We start from the raw sequence: 6,000 nt of genomic DNA, 5'->3' as shown, positions 1-6,000 counted from the left end.
ACCACCACCACCACCGGGAAGCAGTGCTTATTCAGCAACTGATAGATCCTGATGGGTTCCAAAGGATGTTATTCCTGATTGCTTGCTGCAAAGTCCAATTAAGGCCTTGGTCATCACTTGGAATAGGAGGACATCTGAGGCTTTGGATGAGATCATACCGATGAGGCCCCTCTCCTCCCATGGATCCCCTCACTCTATGGTTCACAAAAGAGTTGAGGGAAATGAAACAGGTGAAGAGGCATCTGGAGCACTGCTGGAGGTCAATAAAAAGTACACTTGTCAAAAGATGGCTTAGACTGGAGCCACTATTAAGGCCTGCTTTGTTGCAGTACGGGCAGCAAAACATCAGTACCTTGCCCTTGTTGTATTCTTAGATAGCTGACCAGTGGCCTTGTTTAGGGTCATCCAAGTCCTCTTGGTAGAGAGAACTTGGGGCTAGATCTACAAAACCATGTGGAGGAATTTGCAGAGAATCTGTCAGACAACATTGCTCAGATTCATTTCCAACTGAACACCATCCTTGGTACAGGTGCTATGCACATTCTTGCCATGTCATCTGGGAAAAGTCTGAACCTGTTGGGCCTAAAAAAGCCAACAGGCTCCTTGTAACATGAGCTTGGTTACCTTTTTCCTGGATCCTTGTCATTCATGGTTGGCAAAGGCCTTCTAGAAGATGACATGTGGGTCGGTCTTGGCAAGATGAATTCTTCCTTGAGAGATGGAATTCTCCATCTCTTAAAGAGTCTTGGTTCAACCTCACCTAAAAATTAAACCATTGCTAGACCCCATTCTGTACAGGTTTGTCCAGTGTCCTATCTTCTCTTTTCAGGGAAAGTTGTTGAGAAGGTTGTCATGCAGCAGCTTCAAGGATCTGGGATGAAGTGGATTATTTGGACACCTTTCAGGGAGAGTTCAGGCCTGGTTTGGGACTGAAATTTCATTGGATGTGCTTTTGGATGAACTCTGGCACGAATACAATGGAATAGTTGCTCATCCTTGCTCTTCTTGATATCTCAGCAGCCTCTGATACTATTGACTATGATATCCTTCTAGACTGGCTACGGGGATTGCAGGTGAACAGCATTGCATTGTGTTGTTTCTCCTTCGTCCTCTGAGTCCGGTTCCAGTTGATGTTGATAGCTATGAGAGTTCCCGCCTTCAGCTCCTGCTTTGCAGATGACAGGGCTTGATACTCTCTCTGCTCCTGTTTGACTTCTATTTGAAGCTGCTGGATGAAGTCATCTGTTGCCCTGAGGTGAAGTATCATTTCTACCTCTGGTAAATTAAATAATGGTGTTTCTGTCCTTTTCTTGGTGTTTGAAGATTATGGGGATTTAGACGGGGAAGAACAGGCTTTAACTGAACCCTAGCAAGATTTTCAGATTTGGAGCCTTTAGGTTCCTGGTACTTACCATCTTTGAAGTTGTATGGGTTGCACTATCCCGGACAAATTCTGTGCACAATCTGGGGGTCTTCCTAGACTCACAAATCCTGCTTGAAGAGTAGGTGGCAGTCATAACCAGGACGATTTGCTCAGCTTCATGGTGTGCACCAATAGCACCCATTCTTGACCAAAAGGTTCTGCTCTCAGTAACTTATGCCCTGGTCTCCTCCCAAATAGATTACTGGAACAACATGGAGCTGCCCCTGAAAACTGTTTTTCACCAGCTTCAGCTGGTGAAAAATGCAGCAGAGGGAACAGTTACATGTGTTCCAAGATAAGCACACATCACAATTCTGTCCCATGAGCTGCCGTGATTGCTGGTTTGCTTCCAGGTTCAATTCAATTTGCAAGTAATAACTCATAAGTCCTACATGGGCCTGGTTTATTTGGGGGACTGCCTCTCCCCAGTTACAGTTAGATTGGCCCCTACTCTTCATGTCTTTCAAAAGGTGCTAAAGACATGGTTGTGTGAACATGACTGGAGATCTAGTTATGGTCTGGAGTCTGCCAGATGACTGTGCTGACTGATCCATGACTTTTACTTGTCTGCTTTTTATGTTTCTCAGTTTTAATTTGGATTTTTAATTAGCGTTTTAATTGGGTTTTAAAGAGAGTTAGCGTAATTGTTACTGATTTATATATTTTGCTTATCTATTCTGTTATGTGATTGTTTTTATTAATGTAAGCCACCCAGGGAGTTATGAGATAATAATGTGAGTTGGGCAGCTATATAAATTAAATAAATAAACATTCCTTATCAGAATTTCTTGTCTATGCCTGTTCTTCACTCTTAGTTTGCCCTTCTGGGAAGAAATCCTGACAAAGCACAGCCTCTGAGGCCAAAGCACATGGTATTTTCCAGTAAATCAAGGAATAGTAAAGTTAATGTATATTGTTGTTGTTAATTGCGAAGTCGTGTCCGACCCATCGCGACCCCATGGACAACGTTCCTCCAGGTTTTCCTGTTCTCTACCATTTTCTGGAACCCCATTTAAGTTGATGCCTACTGCTTCAGTGACTCCATCCAGCCACCTCATTCTCTGTCGTCCCCTTCTTCTATTGCCCTCAATCTTTCCCAGCATTAGGCCCTTCTCCAGTGAGTCCTTCCTTCTCATTAGGTGGCCAAAGTATTTGAGTTTCAACTTCAGGATCTGGCCTTCTAAAGAGCAGTCGGGGTTGATCTCTTCTAGGACTGACCGGTTTGAACGCCTTGCAGTCCAAGGGACTCGCAGGAGTCTTCTCCAGCACCATAGTTCAAAGGCCTCAATTCTTTGGCACTCAGCCTTCCTTATGGTTAATGTATATATATATGTACTTAAAAAGCTGGTTTTGAATGACTAGGCATTAATAATAATTAATAATCATAATTATTCCTCAGGTAATGGAAGCTGTGCAAAAATTGGCTATTTTTTAATGGTGGCATCTTCAGTGTTCTCTGGTATATCTGTAATATTATGATGCTCTAGAATCCAGAGTACCAGTTTATAGGAAGAGAAACAGCTGGCCAATCTAGTATAAATCTTACATCAGTAAAATGTAGATGTCGTATTTTTCCCCTGGAGTAGCTTGCCTCTGACAAGGAAGAAAAAAAACAACCTTGAGCAAACCAGAAGATGAATGATTCACAAAGCTTCCCTCCCACCTACCCATCCACCCACCCACTCTGTTACATCCGTGTTGAAATTGGCAAGCAATAACAGTAGAAATCCCAACACTGTGACGAAGATAATCCCCTCTGGGATATTTGCTTCCTTGCAAATCTAATGCTCTTTCCTCAATCACATCTGGAGTACATTTCTCCTTTCATGCATAAGACTGTCAACAGTGATTAGGGTGGGTGGGTTGTTCTGCCAGAATATAAACATCAGCAATGGTTGAAGTGGAAATAACATTGCCACTCTGTCATATTTTATGAATGTGTATCTATCTATCTAATTATCTATCTATCTATCTATCTATCTATCTATCTATCTATCTATCTATCTATCACTTATCAAATCAGTTCTTGTGATGACATGCTTTAGGAAAAACAATCTCTTGGGACTGAAGGAAGCTTGAAAATACTTATCACTCTATATTCCTTTTATACGGCTAAGTTGGTGAAAACTGATCTGTTGACAGATGTCTTTGATTTGAAGATGGTTACTAAGAGTAGTATAAACTGCAAGGGAAAAAAAAGAATCCATCAGCTGTATAAAGGCTGATGCTCCTTTGAAGCAAAAATTAGGAAGCAAAAATTTGGGCATGTGGTGTGAATGAATTATGTAGTAGCAGGAAAAAAAGGTTACGCTGACAAGTTGAGAGAAGTAAAAGTCAAAGCCAGCAAAAAGGGTGGATCAATGGTTTCAAGAGAATGATGGTGAATCCCTGGAGGAGCTGTAGATATTTTCAGGATACAAATCAAGATGGTAAGCCATGTAAATGGTATGAAAGTTAACTATTGTCTATGTCCAAGGATAGCAAATACAGGTAGTCCTTGATTTACAACAGTTCATTTAGTGACCGTTCAAAGTTACAACAGCATGAAAAAAGTGACTTATGACCATTTTTCCCACTTAACGACCAATGCAGATCTCCATGGTCACGTGAACAAAATTAAAATCCTTGACAACTTAATCATATTTATGACTCTTTTAATGTCCCGGGGTCATGGGGTCACCTTTTGTGACTTTCTGACAAGCAAAATCAATGGGGAAACTAGACTCATTTAATTTAACCAATTTAACAGCTGCAGTGATTCACTTAACAACTGTGACAAGAAAAGTCGTAAAATGGGGCGAAACTCACTTAACAAATGTGTTGCTTAGCAACCTAAATTTGGAGCTAAATTGTGGTTGTACATCAAAGGCTACCTGTAGTGTAGACAATATAGTTATTGTACAATATTACAATTTTACCCCATCTTTCTATGTACAGTATGAGTCAAGGCAACAAACATAGCCAATAACTCCTGTCTCCTTTTTTCCCCACAACAACACACTGTGAGTTGGATTGGGCTGTCCAGCAGTGATCCTGAAGGCACCAAGCTTATTTTCACACCTAAAGCAGATCTAAAAATCACCATGTTCTGATTTCTAGGACAGCACCTTCACCATTACATAATAAGGCAAAACTCAGTATTGATGGTGAAGCACAGTACCAGAATAAACTGCCTTACACCTCTTAGAAAGTCTCTTAGTAATGACTTAAGATGTACCTACCTCATCGCACATTGTATGATAGAAGAACTTGATTCTGTATCTACTTTTCTTCTCCTAGTATTGCAGGCAAGACCTCTACGTGTGAGGCAAAGTAATCTGTATTATTTCTGGCTGTAATTGCTTCCATATATCCACATACTTGGAAGAAGCATAGCCTGCCATGTGGAATCATCTAAAGTGCTGGGATATGAAAAAAAAAACATATCGGATTTTTCATATCCAGGCTTTGTATCTTCCCCAATGTTGTTTATGCAAGTTAATGAAAAGAAGGGAAAGTGGGAGAGCTAAAGCTATTTGAAAATCATGGTGTTAATGGAAAGTATGAATTACCCTTTATTTAAGAAAATTGAAATGCAATCTGGAAATACTTTCTTCCGCTTTCCCACCCCTCAATTTACTGGCTGCTCGTGTGGTCTGCTGTTAAAGGTGAGGCTTTGCAGTGTGATAGAAATGGGATGCTCAGCCCACAACCCAAGCAGCTAACTAAAAAGGTTTCAAAGAAAAGTGTTTTGGGCATGCATATGTATATCCCAAATCTCTTCCTCTATGGCTTTTTCATATGATGAGCATGTAATACTCTGACCCTGTAGGTCTGTAGCAAGCTGTTCACAAATGGCAACAGCAGAAATAACAATAGGGATGAGAGCCAGGCTGGGGACAATAATTCTTTTCCTAACCTCAGCTTCTGCTAAAGCTGGAAACAATGTGGGACCCCAGGAAACCCTACCAATTAAATTTTGAAAGATACAACTTCCCCAAAGCAGTGATGTGGTTTCCTATTATTTTGAGACAGAAGGCCCACAAATATGTATAATAAGATTAACACATAAGATCACAGTATTATCATTTTAAAAAGGGAGGGAGAAATTGCATCACCCCAATTTAGAAAATCCTGACCCTGCCTATGTATTTCATGTGGTCTACCCAATTTTATCTGCCCTCCCATTGTACCTCCCCACATAAAAATTGCACCCTCTGCATTTAGAATTACACAGAGAGAGATTATCTCAAACAAGGCAAAGGATGAAACTGGTTTGTATTCCAATAAAGCCCAATGTTCTAGCCCCACATAACGAAACATTGAAAATTAAAAAGGGATTAAGTATTATAAACTGGCTAGAGTCATTCATAAGATGTGTGATTAGGAGTACTCTGTCCAGCAGCACAAATAATAAATAAGTTCCCGATTCCGCAGAATACATCAATTTAAATATAACTAATCTCACTGATCCCATAGAACTCTTATATTAAGATTAAACTTACATAAGATGATGATGCAGTTGTTAAATTGAGTTGTATATTGTCTGGATTTTAAGAGGTAGATGATTTAGACCGTGTGATGAAATGCATTACTGT

The sequence above is a fragment of the Crotalus tigris genome, unplaced genomic scaffold, assembly GCF_016545835.1.
Source record: "Crotalus tigris isolate CLP2741 ecotype Arizona unplaced genomic scaffold, ASM1654583v1 scf7180000017899.1852299, whole genome shotgun sequence".
Classification (NCBI taxonomy): Eukaryota; Metazoa; Chordata; class Lepidosauria; order Squamata; family Viperidae; genus Crotalus; species Crotalus tigris.
This window is presented reverse-complemented; position numbering follows the sequence as displayed.